The sequence below is a fragment of the Ambystoma mexicanum genome, chromosome 7q (assembly GCF_040938575.1).
Source record: "Ambystoma mexicanum isolate Mex_15411 chromosome 7q, UKY_AmexF1_1, whole genome shotgun sequence".
Taxonomy (NCBI): domain Eukaryota; kingdom Metazoa; phylum Chordata; class Amphibia; order Caudata; family Ambystomatidae; genus Ambystoma; species Ambystoma mexicanum.
In genome coordinates, this window is record NC_090941.1 from 93,298,686 (window position 1) to 93,324,435 (window position 25,750).

The window sequence follows — 25,750 nt, forward strand, 5'->3', positions numbered from 1 at the left end:
AGGCTCTCGGTGCTTCTCTCCATTTGTACCCTTAGTGTCTCTGTACTTCGCTCCATTTGTGCCCTAAGTGTCTCAGTAGATGTTTCTATGGCTGCCTTAGAAGCCCCACATTCATCAGCATGCTCCTTGAGGAGCGTGGCCAGTTGCTGCTGTTGCACGATCACCTGGTCGAGGGACTGTTGCCTCTGCTGGGCCATGCCCATTTGCGGTGGTGTCACAGAGGGGCTGATCAACTCATGTTGCCTTGCCACAGGGCTTGTGGGGGATGGCCAGTCGTCGTCTTGTGGGTGCCCCTGCGTGGTATCCTCATGGTGTACGGGATGGAACGAACAGGGGGATTGAGACAGGTCATGGATGGGTCCTACATCGACAGCACCGTTGTCTGTGTCGGAGCATGCTGGCATTAATGCAGTGTCACCTATGGTGCTGCTGCCATCAGAAGCAGTGCCTTCTGTGGCATCCATTGGGGGGACCTGTGGTGCTGCTGGTGTGGGCATGCTGGCTGCTGGGGTGCCTGTTGAAGTCCCCTCCTGTGTGTTGCCACTTGATTTGTGCTGCTGCCGTGTCTTGATCGGTGCAGCTGAGGTGGAGGGCCTTTGGCCGTTGGTCTTGGCCCTCTTTGCAGGTGTGCTGGTAGGCGTGTCCTGAAGCTCGTCATTTGAATCCGATCCTCCCCCGGTAGCTGTGGCAATGTTACGGTTGGCTGATAGTATGCTCCGTACGCGTATCCGCAAGTCGTCCCATCGCTTTCTGCATTGCTGTGGGTTGTGGGGTGCGGTCCCCACCGCACTTACCCGCTGTGCCACCAGGGCCCATATGGCCTTCTTGTTCGCAAGTGCCGTCCTGGTCATTTGCGTCGAGAAGACGACGGCAGCATTCTCCTGGAGGGTCTCTGTGAGCACGGTGAGTTCCTCATGGGAGAAGTGGACCTGCCGCTTGCGGTCGCACGCTTTTTTAGCAACTTTTCCCATTTTGATTGTTTTAACTAGGGTGGCTAAGGGGTTGGGATGTGTCTCAGGGTCGGATTTTTGATGGTTGTGTTGGGATTCTGTTTTATAGGTGTACGGCGTGCTGTTTCCCGTTCCGGCCCCATGTTTTTACTTCCGTTTCCGTATATTTACGGTCACCGTATTTTGCGATTAGCGCTCATTACGGTGACCGCTATGATGGGTGGCGGAATTGCACCTAGGGTGCCGTACGACGGCGGTGAGGGGCGTTTTGGGGACATTTCCGCCATCGCGGACTTTGCACTTCCGCCATGGCGTAATGCTCGTGCCCGATGGGTCAGAATTAGCCGCACTTTACTCCATCGTGCAATGGCGGAAACGCTATTTACGCTATAGCGGTCAGGTCAGTTACTTTCCGCCAGGGTCGTAATGAGGGCCTGTGTCCCAGATGTGAGACCCCAGCACTTCTCTGGTCCCTGGGCTTGGCATCGTATCGGGTCGGCCTGGTCACGTGTTGAGGGACCGTGGCTGGAGCAGAATTATGAGCATTTGATTTGTATTTCGGCTCTGAGGAGCACCTAGAAGTGGCAGGTTTAACCTTGGCACGGGGAGCGCGGCATGTAGATTGCAACATTGAGGCCTTGGCTGTGGGCTCTTGTCGGGGCCAGGGCACTCTGGTTTTGCGCATACCACGGCCCAGTTTATGGGTGTCGGTACATCGTCTATAATATAGCCGTCGCGAGGGGCGATGGAGATTCATATGCATTAGTCCATATACAGTGGTTACGTCTTGAGGGTTTTAGCGGCAAGGAAGCGTCTGCAAGCATGTACACAAGCTCTTCTGGCATCTTGCGTTTCTGCGGTGCTGTAACTGGCCTATGTGAAAAATAACAACAATGAGTGTGTGTGTGTGTAAGCTGTCCTCTACGTCATAGCACTGAGTATGTTCTTTGTGTGGATTGGTGTGTGCATGACCAATGTGCTTGGTGGCACGTGTGTTCTTGTCCGCTGGCAATGTGGTTATGGCATCTCTAACTAAGGCGGTAGTAGTGGTTGCTGTCTAATTGAGTAGGTTCATGCAGTCGATATCAGCTTCACCTGAGGCTCCGGCACGTTGTTTGATTGATGGGCAGCCTCCTTGGTTGTGTGGGGCGTGGCCACAGTGGATCTTGATGTCTGTGGTGGCTGTGAGTGGGTCGAATTCCTCTTACGGTGGCTGCTTGGGTCGTGACATCCTAGGCCATGGTGTGGATGAGAATCGGGGGAAGGGATCGTCCAATTTTCCCTCTTGACTACACTTGCTCTGGTCTCTGGGTAAACCCTTCTCCATCATGTCTGCCACCGTGACACATAGACTTACAAACTCATTGCACCTTTAAATGCAAATCAGGTCTGTCTATGCCTGACATCTACTTTAACCTTTCTTCTAGGTAGTCGAGTTGCAGACATTCTATTCTGTATTCCTGGTCCACTGATTTGGCAGCCTCCTTCGCATAGCTATTTTCTGATACAGGCTCAGCTGAGATAATCTGGGGCACGAGGTGGGGCCTCAACCATACCTCCTACCCACGTGAAAGAGTGCATTGATATATAATAATTACTACTACTACTACTACTACTACTAATAATAATAATAATGGCACCATCAGGTGCAGGGGAACAGTAGTACCCTCATTGTGATTAACACTTTTATTTCTAGCTTTCTTGACCTGGTTTCTATACATGATCCAGGTGCAAACGTACTGGCTTCTGAACCCTTTCTGTTGCTCCCCAGAAGGACTCCTCAGACTGTACCTTTGACCAGTGCTGCTGAACATCACGCTAAATCACAAAAACAACATAATGTATTGCACCTAATTCTTTTTTCAACATAGGAACTCTTAATGCCAGGTCAGCAAATAAACATGCTTCAGATACACGTGTCATCTTGCAATATTGGGGCTTGGACTTCCTGGAGATAACAAAGACTTGGATCATGAACAATCGGTTGACGCTCTGTTGCCAAAATCTACGTCATTTACAGAAAGCAAAAAATGGGGTTGGGGTTGTTGTTTTCACCTGTAAATGTCAACTCGACCCTTACGCATCTTTCTGTTGGGACTGTTCATGGTTCCCCTGTTGGGGTTTCCCGGTTTCTTATTGAGTGATCTGACTTCATCACCAGTATTCAGACCAAGTGCAACAGATGCTTCTGTTGTATAACTTCAATATTTGACTTGGCTGCCCTGGAAACAACCATAACACCCACATGGGGACATTTATGGCTCCCCTAAAATCTCCAACTGGACTTCAGACCCATCACACCCTTGATGCCTGCCTTACCAGTCATCCTCTCATTGGACAGCATCAGTCTCCCTCCCTACCCTGGTCAGATCCCACCTGCTTACAGTCAGGCTGGCTAGTTTGCCAAGTTCCGCCACACATTGACCACTGAGTCCTTATAACCATGACCAATGAAGCATGCAACCATCACCTGCTTTGCTGATACCTCTGATGCTGCTGCAAACCTGCCATCCATAGGAGATACTGTTCTCCTTAAACAATGCAAATGCAAGAAGATTGGCCGCCTGGCCCCAGCCTCTCCAAGTGGAGGAACCCAGGCCCCCAACAAAAGAAATAACTGGTATGACATTGAGTTGGCCCTCTTAAAGAGAAAGAGACAAGCTCTGGAACGCACATTGCAGAAATCTTACCTACAAGTAGACAGAATGAGCTGTTAACAGCATGCCAGAAGGTAGTACTATACAATCAACCACAAGCAGCAAGCCTGTTTGCACACCCACATAACACATTAATTAAAGATCTCAGGTGCTTGCGAACTGCAAAGACCTGTCTATGGTATCAGCAGATTCTTTGATCCTCTTGGCCTCATATGATCTTGAGTACAACCTGTCCTCTTTCTCCTAAACAAATTGGAATCTATGCAATCTAATATCACCACGCTCTTTCTCTGCACTGACAACCAGCTGTCCCATTTGCATCCTGCTTCCACCTTTGCCACCTTCAACCATGTGACTCCCTCAATGGTCATCAAAACATTGAAGAAGATGAGTGTCTCTTTAGCACAGCTCCAACCATTACCAGCGTTCACCAACAACGAGAGCATTGAATCCCTCTTAGCTTGGCTATGCTAGTTAATAGAGCATTCAGTACCGGACACCTCTAGCAGGACCTGAAGAAAACCTGTAGCATGCCCCTTTTGAAAAAGACATCGGATGTCCAAACCGTTGCCAACGTTTGCCCTATTTCCAAACGTATGTTCCTAGGACAAATTGTGAAGAAAATATAACAACAGCTGATGTGCTGCATTGAGTCCAATAACATACTGCACAATTATCATACTGGCTTTGGGCCTACTAGAAGGGCATAATCTACCAGAGGGAGAGGCTGCTGCTCTCTCTTGTAAGTGGCACGTCAGCAAACTTCATTCTCCTTCAATTTCTAATCTGTGAACTACATCATATTACTCAGTTGCCCGAAGGACCACTTCTAAAAGAAATATCACTTTCGTCTTGCCGAAATAGGGAGTTGCAGGTAGCATCCTGTCAGATTATTTCCAGCCCTTCATCACTGTTCTGTGATGCCCACAATGTTCTGTACTTTTGCTATTTTAATGCATATTTCTGACTAGTGGGCAACTTCTTTAATTCACTATTCTGCAAACTTTCAGACTGATGCTGATGGTACACAAATCACATTCGCTGTGGAAAATCCTCCACATGACACAACATCTATATCAGCTAGCCTATCTAATATGAACAACTGGTTGATCAATACATTTGCATGCTTTAATGCACTCAAAATGGAATACATTTCCCTCGTACCCCGTTGAACTGGAACTGCCTTTTACATGGCTTACCAACATGGGGATTCCTGTTGCTGTGTTAATCAGGAAAATATCTAGACATTATTTTTGGTGGACTATTCTCTTTTGCACCCATGTTCAGCGTGTCTCTAAGAAATTACTACCTCCAAATGCTAAAACACGCCCAGCCCTACCATATGCCACACAAAGTCAAGACCACTTGGGCTATGGTGCACTCCCATTCTATTTCTGCAATAGCTTGCAACTGGATGCCCCTGTGGTCTTATTATACCAGCTCCAAGTAATCCAAAAAAAGGCTGCCAGATTTATCCTGTACCAGACACGGACATATCATATCACTAGAGCTCTTGTCCCCCCAGTGGCTCTCCATGGACAAACAAATTGTATTGCAAGGTTTGTGCAATGATCAGGCTTAATAGAGAGTAGGGCCTGCCAATTTGCAGAAGAGTATCAAACATTTCACAGCCAGAGTCCTGAGGTTGCCTTCTTCTTTTTCTGTGAAAAAGTAGGTTGAAACTAACCTAGTCAGCATGTGGGCACTCCCATGAATGAATCTCTGGCGCACAAGGGGCCCTTGCCAACTATTTACAGTTTTGTAAACAGCTGAACTCACCTTTTCAAGATCTACCTCTGCTTCATACCTAGGACAGAAGGACTTCAGTGACTCTTGACACTCATGCTCCTTTGTCTTATTGCACTAATGCTGCCACTCAGTCATTTATAGCCTGGTTTAAGTTTATAGTCCTGCGTGTCTCTCCTGAACTTCCTTATTTTTTTAGCATCTAGCTATTTCCTGTATTTATATAGTTTTAGATTAGCGTCTACCAGTATCTGCTGAATCTGTTCCTGAGAGTAATTACCGATCAGAGTCACTTTGATGGAATTCATTTCTTCATCCAAAATGTTCAGGTTTTGGGCTAATTCTTCGATCGTCAATAATACTAGGTCTAACAAACATTTATTTAAGATTTCTTGCCAGCGTTTGACAAAAATAGGGCTGTCCTGGTATTCTTTGCACTTTGTGGTATTGAATGAGTGTAGATGCATGTGATTTTGTATTAATCTCATTGCGTATTGCCCATTTGAGCTATCTAATCAGAGCTTCAGGTTTGTCTGTCGTTACTAATTTTTCTCCAGTAGATTTGATCAATCCCAGAATCCGATGAGCCTCTTCATCACTAAAGCCGAGAACTTTGGCATGGTGGTTGTTGTTGAATCTATCTTTGCAAATTACATGCTCACCGGCACGTGTCATGTATTTGTGTAATGCGTGCTTCCCCAAAGAAGGTCAAAAACAAAATACGGTGGTAAATGGGGACCGAGGAGCAACATCAAATTATTGTCAATGTAACTGATTCACACTTCTGGCTATCTCTGAGCTAGCCCTTTCTCTCAAGATTCAGGTGCAGGAAGAATTGTCCCCAGGCCGTAGGGGACTTTACACTAGAGAACAATAAAGAAGCCCATTGTTGCCGACGGGAAACCCTCATGCACTCTTAACGGACTGTGTCCTTCAAGGACATCTTCACTGCTTTGTAAATTAAAAGATCAATAATTTTAATGACTGTCTCAAAGAGATCACATGTTATATATTATTAAACAAAACACACAAGAACTGGGCTTATGCACATACTTTATGACCAATTTTTTGCACACAGTTTCAATCTTCAAGACTCGTAACAAACGAAACAGAAAAGCTTAAACAAATGGTACAGATTAGTTATCAAAAACATGCAAAATTGAACTCCAACAGAAATCTCAATTTGAATTAATCAGTGCCAATGGGTTTTGGATAAAACAAAGTTATCCATCTTCAGGGCTGTAAGCTTTGCTTTCAATAGGGTTTTTGTAAATGTTGTACATTCATCTGTGACCTACAATGAGTAATACATATCAATGATTCTGAAATCCTAGCATAGGTGACTCATTTGATACTCAAGAAAATTATAGTGAACTAACCTTCAGTCTACGTTGATTTTCAACACTAAGGTCAAAAATGTAATTAGATATAGCCCGTTACTTAGGGACCTATTAAAGAAATCATATGTTCCAACAAATTCCATGGTCAATTTGCCTAGAACCACACTTACCCAGCCCATGTCTAAAGGCTTGTGCTGGGAATCTTAGTGCTATCTTCTCTCCTCCATTTAACTTGATCGTACTCTGATCTGGTGTCAAATGGAATGTAAACAGAAGAACTCCTGTCATAATGGTGACCTCACTTCCACCGCTCTCCCCATGCATATGCACTTTTACTGGGCTAGGGCTCCTGACTACGGATAGATTTCTAAATGATGAAGTTCCTTATGGGAACTAGGTCTCTATCTCCCAATAGGTTAGCATGACAACTAGCAGTGTGTTACGCGAGTATAATGCCCTGCTGTGATTCATCTTAGTCCCTCTTTGTTACTAACTTGAGCTATGGTATAGTCAGAATGCGGGGCAGCAGACCGGCATCAGTGGTCCTGCGCTCCGCATCCATCTGAAATAATACTTGTAGTCAGTTTCCGTGACTACCATATGCCTGCCAGCATCAACGTGTGAAGTCGGCTTGACGGGGGATTGTAAATTACTCTTATTTGATAGAGGTTTCTAGACTCACTTGGTATGCCACTACCCTACCTGCCTCCATGGAATCTAATATGGAATATCATAATGCTCCGAACGAACAGGTGAAGATCCTGTAGGACTGGACATGTAGTGATAGGCCATATGCCAAATCGTACGTGTCATACAATAGCCAAATGTGTCCATTGATCTCATAATACTCCCAATTTACCACTCAAGGTTTTACACTGGCAGCAAAAGTCTGCTCACAATCTACATGTTGTCTGCATGTTGTCAGCACTTGGCTAGTTTAGATGTCAGACTCCCAAACAGTGGTGAGAGGTGGTTCAGTGGTGGGTGGTCCTGCAGCCTCCGTCATGGCTGGAGTTGGTGCCATGATCATGGCAGATGTGCCTGTGCCCCTAGAGGTTGCAGCCGCATTTCCCTTGAAAATGCAAAAAGAAATTGCACACCCTATATTATGAATAAATTGTTAGTCTAAGTTAGAAAAATTCAAAGCTCCAATGGCTTGTTCAGTCGTTAAATGCTCTTTAGGGGTCCAGGGGAGAAAACCAACAACCTCGGTATCAAAGGTCAGTAATATCATGAAAAAACATGGAATTCCTATTAATAATAGGAACTTCCGTCCCCTGCACACCTCTTGATATTGGAAAAAAGATCCAACCAAAATGTACAAACATGTCACAATTTTCACTAGTTTATGTATTTAGAACAGCTAAATTCGTAAGCCATTTTGTTTTGTAATTCGTAATTAGAAAGCAATTTCAATATACACAGTGTTGTTACAAAATTATTTATCCACATGATATTTTTAATACTTACTTTAAACCAAAATCAGAGTTCAATTCACTCAAGTTTACATAAAATACAAAACAATCTTGATATGAAGCTCTGCGCGTTTCAAGAGTGAGCCTCTCTTCTTTAGAAGCAATAACTATTTCATTAAATACAGTGTTTCCTAATAATATTGATAATTCAACAGTACTCTAAATATAAGTTTCAACAAATAATTCCTCTTCCCAACACCAAACAACAGTGTTTTTCTTTTCTTTAGGACTTCAAATGTCCATTTCGATGTGGAATGATGGAAACGTCATCTTATGAGACAGTTCTCATATGTTCTGAAAATAATAATAGTGATATGTGTATTAGATAATGGTTAGATCAAATTGTCACTATGGTGTTAGAAGGGTAAGTATCCTTGTTCCTACCTGTGTATTGTTGTCAAGGCCTGTGTGTTTCCAGATTCTGTAATACACTGTGTGTCGTCGTGTTTATCCACCGTAATGCCTAGTCAGCTTACATTCTAAATAAAGTATAATAATATGTGTCAGGCTATAATAAAACGTTTTTCCAATTCTACAAGTTTAGATTCAAAAGTCAGTGGCCCTCATTACGACCCTGGCGGAAAGTGACTGACCGGACCGCCACAGCGTAAATAGCGTTTCCGCCATTGCACGATGGAGCAAAGTGCGGCCCATTCCGACCCATCGGGCACGAGCACCACGCCATGGCGTAAGTGCAAAGTCCGCGATGGCGGAAATGACCCCAAAACGGCCCACACCGCCGCCGTACGGCGCCCTAGGTGCAATACCGCCACCCATCTTAGCGGACACCGCAGTGAGCGCCAACCGGAAAGTACGGTGACCGTAAATATACGGAAACAGAAGTAAAAACATGGTCCCGGAACGGGAAACATCACGCCGTACACCTATAAAACCACAAAATCCACACAACCACTAAAAACACTACCCTGAGACACATCCCAACCCGTCATCCACCCTAGTGTAACCAAGAAAAATGGGAAAAGTAGCGAAGAAAGCGTGCGACCGCAAGCGGCAGGTCCACTTCTCCCGTGAGGAACTCACCGTACTCACAGAGACCCTCCAGGAGAATGCTGCCGCCGTCTTCTCCACGCAAATGACCAGGACGGCACTTGCGAACAAGAAGGCCATATGGGCCCTGGTGGCACAGCGGGTAAGTGCGGTGGGGACCGCACCCCGCAACCCACAGCAATGCAGAAAGCGATGGGACGACCTGCGGATACGCGTCCGTAGCATACTTTCTGCCAACCGCAACATTGCCACAGCCACCGGGGGAGGATCGGAATCACCCATCAAGTTGACGCCCTGGGAAGAAATCTGTGCCTCCACCATTGGAATGGAGAGTATAGAGGGAGTCGGAGGGATGGAGAAAGGAGTGCAGACATCCGAAGAATCCGGTAGGTGGCCCAAATAAAACCATGCCAAATCCACAATGTCCAATCATGTGAATCACCATGTGTCCACATAGCGCAACAGTAACACATGTCCAGGAGAACGTCCACACACATTGGCCTGACAGCGCACTTTAAAACGCACAATAAATACATAAATAATTAAAAACCCCAAAAACACCCTCTACACGTGCAGCAGGCACACCCTAACTGCAGGCTGCCAAACAACTGCACCCTCACTCCACACACAAAAGAAAGCACCTCCAAGGCCCCGACCCAAATCACCCTCAGGTACCACCCCAATGCATGTGATACATTGCCATTCCAATTCCCACAGACCCATTAATAACGCTCGCCCTCCTTTACTCCACCACAGGGTCCGATCCAAACGACGAGCTTCAGGACACCCCTACCAGCACACCTGCAAAGAGGGCCAAGACCAACGGCCAAAGACCCTCCACCTCAGCTGCACGCATCAAGACACGGCAGCAGCACAAATCAAGTGGCAGCACAGAGGAGGGAACTCCAACAGGCACCCCAGCAGCCAGCATGCCCACACCACCACCACCACAGGTCCCCCCAATGGATGCCACAGTAGGCACTGCTTCTGGTGGCAGCAGCACCATAGGTGACACTGCATTAATGGCAGCATGCTCCGACACAGAAAACGGGGATGTCGAAGTCAGATCCATCCATGACCTGTCCCAATCCCCCTGTCTGTTCCATCCCGTACACCATGAGGATACCACGCAGGGGCACCCACAAGACGACGACTGGCCATCCGCCACAAGCCCAGTGGCAGGGCAACATGAGGCGAACAGCCACTCTGTGACACCACCGCAAATGGCCATGGCCCAGCAGAGGCAACAGTCCCTAGACCAGTTAATCGTGCAACAGCAGCAACTGGCCACGCTCCTCAAGGACCATGCCGATGAATGTGGGGGCACTAAGGCAGACATAGAAACATCAACTGAGACACTTAGGGCAGAAATGGAGAGAAGTACAGAGACACTAAGGGCACAAATGGAGAGTAGCACCGAGAGCCTGAGAGTCCAAATGGAGAGAAGCACCAAGAGCCTGAGGGGGAAACTGCATGCGACGTCCAAAGACGTATGTGCCGAACTTGCCGCAGTGCGCCGTGTGCTCACTGAGCTCTCACAAACCCTTAGGGACATGCATGGACGTGAGCAGGCAGAGACATCATCCGTTGCAAGTTCCGTCCAGGGCAGCCCCCAACGTAGATCTGGGAGGAACCTGCGCTCCACAGGCAGGGGTGCCCCTGATACCCGCAGAGGGGGCTTGCAATAGCGATTGCCCACTGGCAATGAGCATCTCTGGACACTGGTGTTCGGGGGGGAGGTAGGTGGGTGGAGGGGGGGTGTTGGGCTCACTTGGGTGGCGGGTCGATAGGGTGTTCAACATGATATCACATATGCCATAAACAATGCACGATCAACCAATGAGATGTGTGGACATTGATCTTTGTGTACGAGGCCATCATAGGCGTACAGTCCATATTGTGCATGTACCAGACACACACAGTGCCACGAGTCCCGTGTCCATGTATTAGCCACCAGGCGTGAGTGCTAGAAGCATGCATCTATGAGATGCTGACGAATGTCACGGCCCTCCTGTGCCTCGCAGACTCCTTGAGGTGCTGCCACATCCCCACCCTCATCATGACCATCTTCAGGTGCTTGCAGTTCTGCGTCAGGGGGCATGGGCACATTTCTACGTACGCACATGTTGTGTAGCATGACACATGCCATCACCATCTTTGCAACCTTCACATGGCGGTACAGGAGTGCCCCGCCAGACCTGCTGAGGCACCGGAAACGAGTCTTCAGTAGGCCGAATGCCTGTTCAATGACTACACGGGTACGTGAGTGGGCATGGTTGTAGTCCTCCTCATGCTGGTCCCGTGGGTTCCGGACTGGTGTGAGGAGCCATCTCTTCAGTGGATATCCGGCATCACCTGTATGTGGACGATAAACGAATAATGTGGAATGCCATTGCTACGTACGCACCCCCCCCCCTTCCTGCCAGGTCATTGCCGCATCACATACCCCACATCAGCATGCATGAAATGTGACTCACCGAGTAGCCAGGATCTGTTCCCTGCTTGTCGCTCCATGTAGCGTGGTATTGTAGAGTTCCTCAAGATCATAGAATCATGGGTTGATCCAGGGAATCGGGCACAACAATGTGTAATGATCCTGTTGGAGTCACACACCATTTGTACATTCAGTGAATGAAATTGTTTTCGGTTGCGGTACTGGGCCTCCATGGCATGTGGGACGACCAATTCCACATGGGTGCAGTCGATGGCACCAATGCAACCCGGTCTGCCGGCAAGTGCATGGAATCCCACTTTTGTGTTGGTAATTTCCTGCTCCGAGCGTGGTAGAGAGATGTAGTCGTCTGCGTGCTTCAGGAGGGCATCGAGCACTTGCAATAGTGTCCGTGAGAACAGTGGCTGTGAGATGCCATGCAACTGTCCGACTGTGTGCTGGTAGGTGCCTGTGGCCAGGAAGTGGAGTACAGACACCACCTTCAGTAGGGGTGGGATGGCGGATGGGCTATCTATCATGCTGACAAGGTCAGCCTGTGTCATGTCCACAATGGCAGCTATGGTGTCCCGGTCCAAACGGTAGAGGGTGTGGATCTGCTCATCAGTGAGGTTGAACGGATGTGCTCGGAGGCGTGGGATTGCGGGCTGCCTGCGTGGTGGTAGTGGCTGTGCTGGCGGCCCTTGCTGGCCCTGCCTTGCCCTCCTCCTCCTCCTGCGTCTCCTCCGTGCGGCCGGTTGTGGTTGGTGTTCGTCTTCTTCTTGGAGTTGGAGTACTTGCAGTGCTATCAGGTCCCCCAGGGCCAACATCGCGAGTCCTGCCGGTAGCATTTCGGAGTGGGTGTGGTTGTGGGAGGAGACTGGGTGTGCTATTTATGTGTTTTCAGGCTGTATGGCCTCCACCTGTGGTGATTCATTCCACCTGTGCAAGCTGCTCTCCCCTTTGGGCGAGCACGTCCCGCACACAACGCTGCAATTCGAGGAATGGCATCTTGCTATTACAATCATGTATTTGTACCCGATGGCAGTGTAACATTGGTTGATATGTTCATTCGGCTATGGTCCCATTGTTTCACATACTATTTTAGCAGTCGCGAACAGACTTGTGAAGGGTCAGTGGAACGTAGTACTCGAGTAACGGTGGACCCTCATGCATCACTGTACCGAGTTTCAACGACGGACGGGGCGTCCCATTTGTGAGTGAAGGCAGTTGCCATTTACACACACAGCCGCACTAGATGGATTAATTTGTGATTTCAAGCGGCCACAGATGCCTTTTCGACGTGATGTTGCAAATGAGGAATTCGAAGGGCGGCGCTTTCGGTCTTCAGCTAGCGGCGAGGAGATGCCCACAGGTCTGACTGCAAATATAACGTTCTATTGTTCAATGTCCTTGGGACAGGGGCCATGGCGGGGATGCAATGATTGATATGAATAGTTTGGGATGCGCAATAGCGAAGTGGACGATGAGGCCGGACGTTCCCAAATACATGTTACTTCACAACACTGGAATTACGGGCTGGGGCACAGTGGATTATGCAGGCTGCATGACGCACAGACTCAATGGAATTTTCACATGTTATGTGAGTATGGGAACAGGCGTTATCATTACGGGATGAGGGAATGATGAATGGATGCATGGACAGATGATTTGATACAGAGTTTGCCATGTACAGGGCTTCTTGGGATCTGTCCGCCTCCCCTGCGCTATGTGATGCAGGGCTGCCATAGTGGGACCATCGTCTATCTGGCCTTGTTGAGCCCTCCCTGTCTCGGCGCGCCTTCAGACACTTGTGTCCATGCACGTTACCAATCCCATCTGATGGATTCTGTTTTAACAGACGCATGCACAGGTACACTCGTTTGTGATGGTGTTTTCACCGCGATATAGATAGTTATGAGTCGCAAGTGGTTTTTGGGTGGTGATGATCCTTTGGAGTGGGCGAGCATGCATATGGCTGTGGATTTGGTGTGATCATTGAAGTGAGTAATTCAAATGTAGTTCTGATGGCCATTCTATTCTTTTTCATTTCATTTGGTTGACAGGTATCTCCTCCCCTTTTGCCACTGCCATCTGTATGCCACTCCTGCAGATGGATTTTACTCCCGACACCTGCTGCTTCGTGTTAATCAGTGGAGCAGCATTACGATCTTATGGGACGATCGCCAATGGGCCACATGCCCTTACGCAGTACTAGTGGCTCGGAGCAACATTTCGGCCTTTCAGCTGGACTAGTGCCTCCCCATTGGGTCGGCCCTGCGGTTCTGGGCGCTTCCATGTTGCCTTTTCGTACGAGAATGTGGCCCTGTGTACCATGAAGGAACAGGGCGTCACACAAGAAGTAGCTGGTCATTTATTGCGGATGCAGCCCACAATGGTGAAATGTGTTTTGGAGTTCATGGCCTAATGGCTGTATGGGCTTGGTGAATTTGTTGTGCATTAAATTTCTATTCTGATATGGGCCGTGTAGCGTTCTTCTTTGCAAGTGATGTGGCATATTCCTATTTGGGGAGCGATGTATTGTGAGGAGATCTGCATTGGGTTCCAGCTTCGGAGTATAGTTGCGTGGTACTGTGCTGGGCGCGTTTGCCTACGAAGCCCAGTGAGGTCAGGGATAAGGGCTGCCAATATGACTGTTTGAATGATGTCATGCTCAGGGGCGGGGGATTAGGTTTTGTGTTACAGATGCCGGTCAGCCAGGTGGATTGGTGGAATGATGTGATTTTCTGAATGTTGCTGGTCACAGGTGCCTGTGTTTGCGTGCGTTTCTTGGTGGGAGACTGAGGTCATGTCCATTGGAATAGCTTCTGTATTCGTGCCATCTGTGCCCTGCAGCTCCCATTGGCCCCTCTTGAGATTCTTTTGTTCGTTGGCATGCATGGGTGACTTGTACATTTCACTGGTTGCATTGTGACTTCATTGCACCTACGGGGAGTTGTACAATGTGGCCAGGGAGCGGTGTACAGGCACTCAGTGGGGCCGTTTACGGTTGATTCGCGATGCCGTACTTCTCACCATGGCGTTAGGTGCATGTCCGCTAGGGTCAGAATTCGCGTACCGTTGCGCCATGGTGGTATTTACGGTTTGGCATGGCGCGCGCGCACGTACTTGGTGCAGTTAGCGTTGGCGTTCACTACGGTGTCGCTAATGGCATCGTACTTTGCGGTGACGGGTCATAATCGCACCGAGCGCTATTCGATGGCGGTATTGCATTTCCGCCATCGTTTTTCGATTTCCGCCAGGGTCGTAATGAGGCCCAGTGTGTTACCTGTGTGTTGCTGCAGTATCGGATAATAGCGATGTTTACATTCCCAGCACAGAAGTTGATTCCCGTTAGTTCTCGAAAAATCTACACGAAGAATAACGAGTGTAAGTGTTTTGAATAATCAACTAAGTATCAGTCATTTTTAGATACTGGTCCATCCACATTCGTACCTATGTCAGTGATTTCCTCGCCTCAAAAGATATGTCCTACAGACTTCACTCGATACCTTGGGTTATTTAAAGTCATGTGACGTGAGATTTAGTGTCATGTGACATATGATCTCCGTCACGTGATGTCCTAGACTTCTGGGAGTTGTAGTGCCCACGGACCTACAAAGACTTAAATAGTTAAAAGACATTTAATCTCTCACTTTGTCCCACACTTTGTCCCACACTGAAGCTCGTGTGGTTAAATTAACGCGGGTGGTATAAAACATCTAACTGTTGGGAATAATAATGTTCAACGAGAGGAAATGTCTACAAAATCTTGCAGACATGAGTTCTTATGTTATCAAGAGGTATCTATATCTGATAGTGTATATAGAACCGCATTGCCCTTGGACATGGGTGATTTGGGGGCACATCCCATCCTGGGTGCAGCATGTTGTGGACCCTTTTTTCCACTTTCCGAGGAAGGGGTACCAGATGTACTGTTACCTTCACTGGGGTTCCTGGGTGTTTTGTGTGCCTGTTGAGAGACAGGAAACAGTGCATTATTACTCTTGTTGCAATGTTGTAGGGTGTCCTCTCATGTAGGTTGCTATGTACTATGGGTTCACAGGGTGCTACAGTCCCATCTGGGCCTTCTTCATGTGGCAGACAGTATAATGGTGTACTGGATTTATGGTTGGGTGTGCATATGCACAGTCAGGAATGTATGCCTTGCCTGGACTGTGGTGTCATGTGCTTCACAGTTGTACAAGGTAATGAGTGTCCATGTATGGCTGGCCCAATGTTGTTTTTGTGTTACCTGTTCTACTGTCAGCAGAGTGGTGCCCTAATAGCTACAGTAGTATGAGTGTGACATTAGGCGGGACAAATCTTCATGGAGGCCTTGCTGCTACTGGTCTTTTGCACTGTTTGTCAGTTTGACCAGACATCTCGAGGTGTTGATTTTGTGACACACATTACCTGTGTGGCAGCTATTTGGCTAATGTGTCTGTACATGTGTGCTTGGCATGCTGGCAATAGGTGGTGGTGATGTAACATGTGATTGAGTGACTGTCCATGATAATTGCTGTTCCATGCTAGTTTTATGTGTCCTACATCATGGTCTCCACCCCTGAGCCCGCAATTTGGTCTATCTGGCTTATTTTCATCATCCAGTCTAGTATTTAGTTAGACAGTTAGGCGTACTGTGAAATAACACAGACTCAATGCATCAGGCAATTTGTTTTCTTAATGCTGCCTGACTGACACACACTTACTTGGTCAAGAAGTTATTTTGTATGTTTTGATGTTCATTTGAATGTGTCCAGTTTGTTCATGTTGTCACAATAGGCACTTGACACTTTAGTGCATCAGTTTTCTATGCTTGTTTGAAAGATAAAGGTAATCAACTGAATTGTTGCTAAATAAAAACTTGCAATGTGCATCCAATTTGTGACTATGGGATTCCTTCATAACATGGACAGAAACACAGTAGTTTGTGAAAATGCACAAGAGGTGAAAAATAGCATTTGACTGATGTGTCTGTGCATGGGTGTTTGACATGCTGGCAAGAAGTGGTGGAGACATAACATGTGATTGAGTGACTGTCCTTGATACTTGGTGTTGTATGGGTCCTACATCAGGGAATCTTCCTTCTCCATGGTGGTTCTTTTAGGATATTCACACCTTCCATGCCTCGTAATAAACTGTCCTGAGGTGTCACATTGATTGCTTGTGCATTGTCTGGATAAATCTCTGCTGGATGACTGGAAGTATGTGTATTTTGACATACTATTGGTGTTGTGCAATAGGGCCATGATTCACTCATGTACTCACTAGGGTCTTCCTGGCTCCAACCTCTGCTTTTCCCATGCCCTTCAGGCCCACATGTGGAGGATGCTGCACACTGTCTTCTCCCAGTCAGCTGCAGTGAGGCAACAGTTCCTCCACAGTGGCTGTTTTCTCCCAATGGTGGTTGGAGATGAGGGTGCAGACTAGGGCTTTAAGGTCGTTACACCTCGTGTGCAAGTCATCACAGTCCTGTGGGACATGTCCTGCGGCCACCACCGTGTTCCGGATTTCTGCCCAAATGGCATTCTAACGCTGCTAGCACGTCTTATGTTTTTGTGACCCATACAGCTCCACTACACGGGCCACCACCTGCTCGGCAAGCATACTCAGCTCCTGCTTTGTGAATTTTGGCATGCTTAGCTGCATTTCATGCACCTTGACTTTGCCTTACCTCCTGACATGATTTGTGTGTGCTATAGGGTTGCATGGCACTTCTTTAATTGTGATTTTGAGTGGATTGAGTTTTTAAAGATGGCAATCACTGAACTTCCCGTTCACGTCATGATGACTTCCCGTTTAACAGTAATTCCACCAGCTGAAATATGGTATGGTAATTCCACCAATTTAGGGAGGAAATTGTAATTCTGCTGAAAATGTGTGGATTTACAGTTGGTGTACGGTTTTTAGGCAATAACCATTACTGCCGATGGATGGTGCACACGGCCGTGTACTCATGATTCGGTAGAAATTCGTCCAGGATGCTCAGCTGTAACAGTAATTCCACCTGGTGGAATTAACACCATTTGCTGTGCCAAACTCATAATGAAGCCTGTCTTTAATCACCCATTTCGAAACATGTTTACAATTAATGTTAATGATCTCAGGACCCTACATGACCAAAAAAAAATTTGGTGGATGAAATCAAGCAGTATTTGATCAACAACGTGGGTTTAGCGGAAACAGTGAGAAATGTATAGGTAGAAGCCAAGGCATGCCTGTGAAGGGTTACAATACAACCCTTAAATGCAGCCCCTGTGCTTCTGAGAGTGGATCACCAATGAAGCTGTCAGATGAGTACCTTTGTCATCCGAACCTGCTCTGTGCCCCTAGAGAGCGGGTACTGCAGATCCAGCTATTGATGCAGCAGGGAACAAGTTCACATTATGCTTTTGGCCTTGAGCTTTTGAAAAGGGGAACATGGTTAGCAGATTACCCTTTCAGAGATGGAATTATCCGCCTCATCTCATTAATTAATGAAAATCAAAAAGGCCAGCATTTCTACACCCTTGCCAGATGGCAATTCTTCACAGCATTGAATACAAATGTACATTCATTATAGTGGGGGAAAGTCTCGTTGATGTATCCAGGGCTTACCGTGATGTAGTAGGGCGATATTTCTATCTCAATCTCTGTTAATCCGTAAATTGCCCACCTGCAAAGTTGCAAGGAGTGGGTCTGCTGTCAGTCAGCTATGTGTTGGAATTGTAAAATGTCAAAAGGGTAATATTAGTAGGATGAATTTGGACTGAATAATATGTGTGAGACATTTTCAGGGAGGCTGTAAATATTGTACTCCTCTTACACTCTTAAATAGCTGATTTCCAGTTTCCAAGTTCATGAACATAACATTCTATTTGTTACAAAAGTAATATCTGCATACCAGGATTAAAAAAATAAAAAAAAATAAAAAAACGGAAATTAGGAAGGAATATTAAGATTTTGGTTCGCCAAAATGTCAAAGTTGGCTATTCCAAAAACAGTTTAGTTTAAATTGAGGAGCAAATTATGAGGATAAAGCAAGATTGGGGATACAGCCATAGACATGTATAACTGGTAGAATCCAACTTCTGCACTAGTAGAGAGATGATGAAGACTTGATCCATGTTTCATTTTTCATTGTTGTGTTTTCAGTTTTTATTGCAATGTTTGTAGCTGCTTGAGATTTGATAGATGCTGTTTGATGACAATATGTGTGGATTGTATATTCAATGCCTTTTAAAAAAAATATGTATGACTTATTCATTATGATTTGTGGATGGAATTTGATAGTCGAATACGTTTTTTTAAAACATTAAAAAGTTAAAGTGCTGCATTTGCTAAGTGTTGATTTTAATTTGTTGCAGGGTTTGCATACATTTACCCCGTGGTTAAAAAATATTATGCATGACTTGTTCATTATAAATTCTGGATGGTATTTGATAGTCTAATGCATTTAAAAAAAGACATTTAAAATTTAAAGTGGTAGATTTGCTCAGTGATGATTTCGACTTGTCATGGAGTTTGAAAACATTTAGCCTTATATCGCTCCATTACAACATTTCACATGCGATTGAATCTCTGCCATAAATCAATGCTAGTTCACGAGACAGCGTGTCCATCAACAGCAACCTGCACTTAATGGCTCTTTAAGATCGACTTAAGTGCAGTACTTTTTTTTGGCAAACTCATACAAAACCTACTATAAATACATTATTTTAAAATCCCTCCACCCCTTCCTCCCCATGCCTTTAAAATGAGGTGAAAACACCTTTACTCTTCAGTTTTACTCTCTGTTTTGAGAGAAATGAAACACTCCCTGCAAAATACTCGTTGCAGGCAGCGTTGTATAATGGATTCCAATGGCATTCACCTTCTTTGAAGGCGTATCACATTGGAATCCATTGTATGCCTGCATGAAAATCTCATGCAGGCATACAACTTCGTGCTTCTTCAAGATGATGGACGATGCTTTGCTGCCCTCCTAAGCCTTGAACGAGGAGGGAAATGGGGCACAGTGTTAAATTGAGGCTGAAAGCCATCATTTTATGCCTGCGATTATGGTAAATAAAATGACCACCTGGTGTTCCCATATCTTTCTGTTATTACTGTTTGTTTCCAGTTCCTTTTTTAGATCTGTATGGGTATCTCCCACAAGTCACTTCCCAATCAAGTGGCTCATTGCATAATGCTTGGCAGACAGGTGCGCAAATTAAATGCTTGTGTAGATTCGAAGTACAAGGATGTGAACCTTTGCAGAATGTGGCCCTTTTTCACGCAGGCCAACTGCCTGAGGCCCACCTCCACCTTCACCAACAACATTGGCCGTATTATCTCAGGCTCGTCTTTGATCTAATGGCATAAACAATATGCCTTAGAAGAGCATCTCATAAAAATTGCTAATTGCATGGAGGAGACCACCAACGTTAGCATGTAAGTGCTCTTGGGCCTTCTACATGTAATTTAAATTTTTAAAGTAGAGTCCATAAACAAAGTTTCAAAAACTGGTGAAATTGTCTTTAAGCCTAGTTTTTCCACTCCGCATTGTCCAAATTGTAAATGCTGCCAGCCATTTACACGCAGCAGATGGCATTTATAGTGGATTCCTGTGGAATCCACCTGTTTATAATATTTGCTTAAAATAGGCAAATTCCATGCCGATCCATTGGATTCATGCCAACACGTAAATCACAATTCTGGTGTTATAAAAACGTGAGGAATTTGCAGATGGAGAAGGAATGCACAGTTGAATCCTTATTCTATTCCATGCCCCAATTCTGGCTACAACTGGTTTCAAAGTTCCCCAAGTGTAAATGGAAGCTTTGTTTTACACCTTACTTTTACACCTCCCTCCATCCTGCCAAGAATCACTACTGGCAGCGTAAGACGACAGTAAAGCACTATTCTGCCTTCTCTCTACCAGCCAAGTCGGACTTCATATGTTAAATTCCTATTTGGTGTGCCCTCTTGCTCCCACTTGATAGTACAATAGGAGGCAGGCATACATAGATTAATTATAGAACCAGCCCTGAATGTCTACTATTTGCACAGACTGTCCATATCATTTTTCAATTCACCATCAAATTATACATGTTACTCAGTTGTAAACTATACTGAAAATATATGCAGATTTGCACAGTGGTATTACAAATGTAGGTAAGACTGGGGTACATGTATTGCTTGACAAACATAAAGCACCAGGGGCTAGATGGAATCTTCTGCTGTAAAGAGTTTCATATTTAAATGTAATTAACATTTGTCAATAGCAAACACCCCTACTCTAATACTGATCATAATGTATCATGTGCAGCAATGCCGTTTCAGCCTTTGACCTTGGTTGTAACTGGAACTGGAATTATATTTGCAGTTTTTAATTCACATAACTACACTCACATTGTTACATTGTCTTACATTTTTTAACATCCCTTTCCTAACTCATGTCTCCTGTTTTTTTTAAGAATTTATGAATTAATGAGAGACAATACTCTCCGCCTCCTACTCCTACGGCTCACGCCCACCCTGACACAGCCCTCGCTAACTTCAATCTCTGTATTTCTAACGCCCTTGATACTCTTGCCCCTGTCATGAGTGTCCGACTGAAGCCTTCCAAAAAGTGCAACTCTTGCTATGACTCTGATTTGGCTGCCCTTTAACGCAAGTGTAGAGTAGCTGAGCGGAAATCAAATCAGTCGGGCGGTCCTTCTGACAAACTGGCCTGCCGCCTCCTTTAAAGGCAATATCGACTCTGCATCCACACCAAGAAAAGAGTCTTTATTCAAGCCTGCATCTCTGCTGCATCAAACAACATGGCCAAACTTTTCAAAGACTGCAAAGAACTGGCCAATCCTGCAGCAGCCTCCTCTTCTATCACACCCAACCAGGACCTTTGCTCAGCCATGGCTGCACAATTCATAGGAAAACCCAAGACATCCTTTCCTCTCTCACGTCCACACCACCTTATTCACCAACACCTCTGGAGCCTCCCTTGGCCCCTGCACCACCTTTCCTCTCTTCTCTCACTCCTATCACAACTGATGAGGTTGCCATACAAGTCCAGCTTATGTAGGCTTTATCCAAACATGTGGACCCCTGCCCCTCCAAAACCATTAAGGACAAGATTGACTCTCTCGCTCCAGTCTTGGCTGATCTCTTCAAACTCTATTTTGGCCCTGGAGTTTTCCCAACTTCTCTTAAGCAGTCCCTTGTGCACACACTACCTATGAAACCCTCTGCTGACCCCTCCATTCTGGCAAACTACCACCCTATCTCTATCACCCCTTTCCTTGGCAAACACCGGGAAAAGCTGGCTATCTCTCAGCTCACCCTTCACACTGAAACTGCTGGTTGCTTCCACTAGCATCAGTCTGGCTTTAGAGCATCCAGAGGCATGGAAACTGCTCTTTTGAACACCCGTGAAGACCTGCTCTCAAATCTGAACACTTACACTCTGTTTGTCCTCATTCTTCTTGACCTCTCCTCTGCCTTTGGCACAGTAAACCAAAGCATACTGATTGCACGTCTGCAGAACACCCAGGGAATCACAGGTCAGGCCCTGGAGTGGTTAACCTCCTTCCTTGCCAACCGCCCATCCATGGTGGAACTTGGGTCCATTCTCCCTACTATCACTCTTTCAACCTGTGGTATTCCCCAGGGTTCTAACCTATCCCCATGGTTCTTAAATGTCTACTGATTGCAACTTTCATCTCTAACTTCCAGTGTTATGCGGATGACACACAGCTCTCCTTCAGGCTACCCTCAGTCATCTCCTCTACCTCACTCATATCTGACTGTCCGCAATTCAGCCATGGTGTGCTGCAAATGACCTGTGCCTCAATGCCAGTAACATTGAGATAAACCGCATTGGTAGTCCTGCTCCTGCTTTCCCACTCTCACTCTGGCTGGCCTCCCTTGGCCCTGCACCTGCACCCACCTTCGAGGCAAAAAACCTTGGGGTCATTTTCGACTCCACTCTCTCCTTCTCCACTCACATTTCGGACATCTCTAAAATGTCCAACTACACCACTTCAGTGATACTCTTCCTTTTCTCACCTTCCCCCAGTGGCTCACTGTCTCCAGAACCCTGGTACACTCAAGGCTGGACTACTGCAACAGCCTCTTTCTCAATCTCCCTGCCTCTTCTCTGCGCCCTCTGCTCTGCGCCCTCTGCAACTCACCCAGAACAGAACAGCAAGACTTATCCTTGGCCTCAAGCCCAGGGACCGCATCTCTCCAGTGCTGGAATCCCTCCATTGGCTCCTCGTGGCTGCAAGGACAAGTGCAAGACCCTCTGCATTGTTCACAAGGCTTTATGGGGCCCGTGACCTACCTATCTGCAATGTTGCCTACCAAAATACTGTCCTTCCCAAGCCCTCCGATCATATACCTTCAACCTTCTGTGAGTGCCAGATCTCCAAGCAGAGATTTGGTGGGAGATCTTTATCCTCTGCAGGGGCCTCCCTCTGGAAAATCCTCCCTGCAGACCTCCATCTTGAGTCTGATCTCCTTAAATTCAGGAAACTCCTTAAGACATTCCTCTTCTCCTCTTCCTTCTCTCTCCTTCTACCCTGCTAACCTTTCTCTCTGCTCTGGTCCTCACTCCCTCCTTTTCCGTACAGCCCCCTGACTGGGCGCCTGGTGTACCTCAGAGTCTCACATGTCCCTGGCATCCTGGCCAGTCCTCTCGCACTTGCCACCGGGCCTTGCTCTTGCCTCATAATTACTGAACTTGGTCAATGACACAAGAGAGTGGCATCTCTCAGCACTTACCCCAGTTTCTGACTGACTGGGTGCACTTGGTCCCCTCCCCCACAGCCCCACCCTGCACACTTGCCCCCTCACTCCTGCACCTGTATGCGCACTTGCACAATCTGAATGCACCATGCCTTGAAAATTGTCTGTTTTTCCCTTGCCTCCCCTCCTTGCATAGTGGCGCCTAGATGCACTTGGAAAAACTGCAGAATCGTCGTCAGACATATTTGCTGTTATCTACACCATTAATTGTATTACACACACTTGTTCCATGCAGCCACTCTGTCCGAGGAGACTTGTATCATTCAGAAATTCAACGGCTCCCAGTGACTGCTGTTTTTTCCCCTTTTTACCTCCCTCCTTGAGCGCTTTTAAACACTTGCTTTGTGTATAGGCGCTTTACAAATAAACAATATCATACCAATAACTGATTTTTCTGTTTTTTGAGGTTGTTGCACTTATATTCAGAACCTTAGTTCACATCAGGATATGTTCAGACAGCTCTCTACCTACACTAATGTTTGGGAATGACCAAACGGTCAACGTATCCCTTGTATACTTGCACCAGTGGTGTTTCTGATAATAACAATAATAATATTAATAATAGTAGTAATAATAATAATAATAATGAAAATAATAATAGCTTGCTTTTTTATACCACTTGCTACAGACGTTTTGACATTGCTGTGAATAACAGGTACGATGACGTATGTCTCAATAGGTGCATTATGCATACATGCTTAATTTTCAAGGCAAGACATTGGTAAAGCGATTATTATCAATGAATCTTCAAAATTGGAAAGCAAATATTTTAGGGTGGACAGGACAATCATTTAAAATATTGTAATGTAAATATTGCACTTTCTTATTCCTTTCTATTCGCGTTACAAGACATAAAGAAACAAATCACACAATCAAGAAGTAAAAGGAATTATGGATTAATTCCAAACTACGCCTGTCAACAATACATATTTCAGGACGAGACAAGAACAATCTTCCAGGAAGCTCCTTAAAGCCAGGCCTGATGACCATATGCAATTCACCAAAGAACAGACAGGTTTTCACCAAAATGACTCTGTATTTGAATTCCAAGATAGATGCCCAAAAACCGCAAAGCACATCACAAAGCAGTAGACCATTCATCACACGACTGGATTATCAGGTCACTGAGAACACACTAGGAACACGTGTCCAGAGAATCCTCCAGCGCTCATGTGAGGTTACCTCTACAGAGCAGCAACCAAAACTATTCTTCAGGGTGGAATCCTAGCTGGCTTGGCAAGAAGAGCAATATAATTGGAATTGTCAATGTTCACCCAGGAGTAAAACCTGATAGAAACTTTTACCACTGCAGTTGTGCATACACACTCCAGAACAGCTCACCTCCTCACATGCAGGGACCCTCTTCCAGCTGAGCGAGCGGTTCATTGTGTTCAAAGATTACTAGAGTATGGTGTGGAGGTAAGGGCCAGTGAACACGAAAGCTACCTCCAGTCTGCTGGCTTTTCTGCACAGGCCAAGATCCCAATAAAGGTCTTAGGAGTATGATTGCCTTAGAGCTTGACCCGAAGAAGATGTTCCTATATTTGCCTCGTCAGCATGGCATCCATTTTGTTTAACTTACTACTTGATGGTCACCCAAAATAGATGCCTTCACTCAATATGGTGGACTAGTGCTAAGAACAAAAAAGCAGACATGAAGATCACAGAAATGTGTCCAGGACAAAACAGGGATTATGTCTTCTCCACACAAGGTGTAAATAGCTGGTAGCCCCACTTCACATGCACATCTGCATCCCATACGCACATGGCCTCTTTCCCTACTTCACCTGGTAGGGTCACAATAAGACCCCCAACCCCACATACCCCTCTCTGATCTCAGGCACCTGACATGAATTCAGAGTTTGCAGACAAGAAAGGCCCACTCTGGAGAGAAATGTGTCATGTTCCAGTCTGTGGAAAGAATTTCCTAACACAAGTCTTAGAACAGGCAAGGCACAGAACAATCATGCTTTGCCCATTATAGACAATCAGAATTCTGAACAGACCATCATCATTAATGTTCTTGGAGTCAGGTTGATGTTCAACTAAGAACGTGTGGACATGTAAAGCCAAATAACGCCGAGGGAGGTTTCCCACTCGTATTCCTAGTAAAGTGCAGAAAGGTTGGATGGTTGTAGTCCATAGACACCTTGAAGCACGAAGGTTGTTCCATAAAGATAGGGTGGTGGCTTCATATGCACCTATATGACAAGTAGGCACTTCCTCTCGGACACTGACCACTTTGCTCTCTAGTTTACATTTTAAGTGACAGGTACACTATGGGTCTGTATGACTCATTGGGCCTCATTACGACCCAGGCGGTAAGTTACCGCCTGGGTCGTACCTTTACCACCATGGCGTAAACTACGTTTAC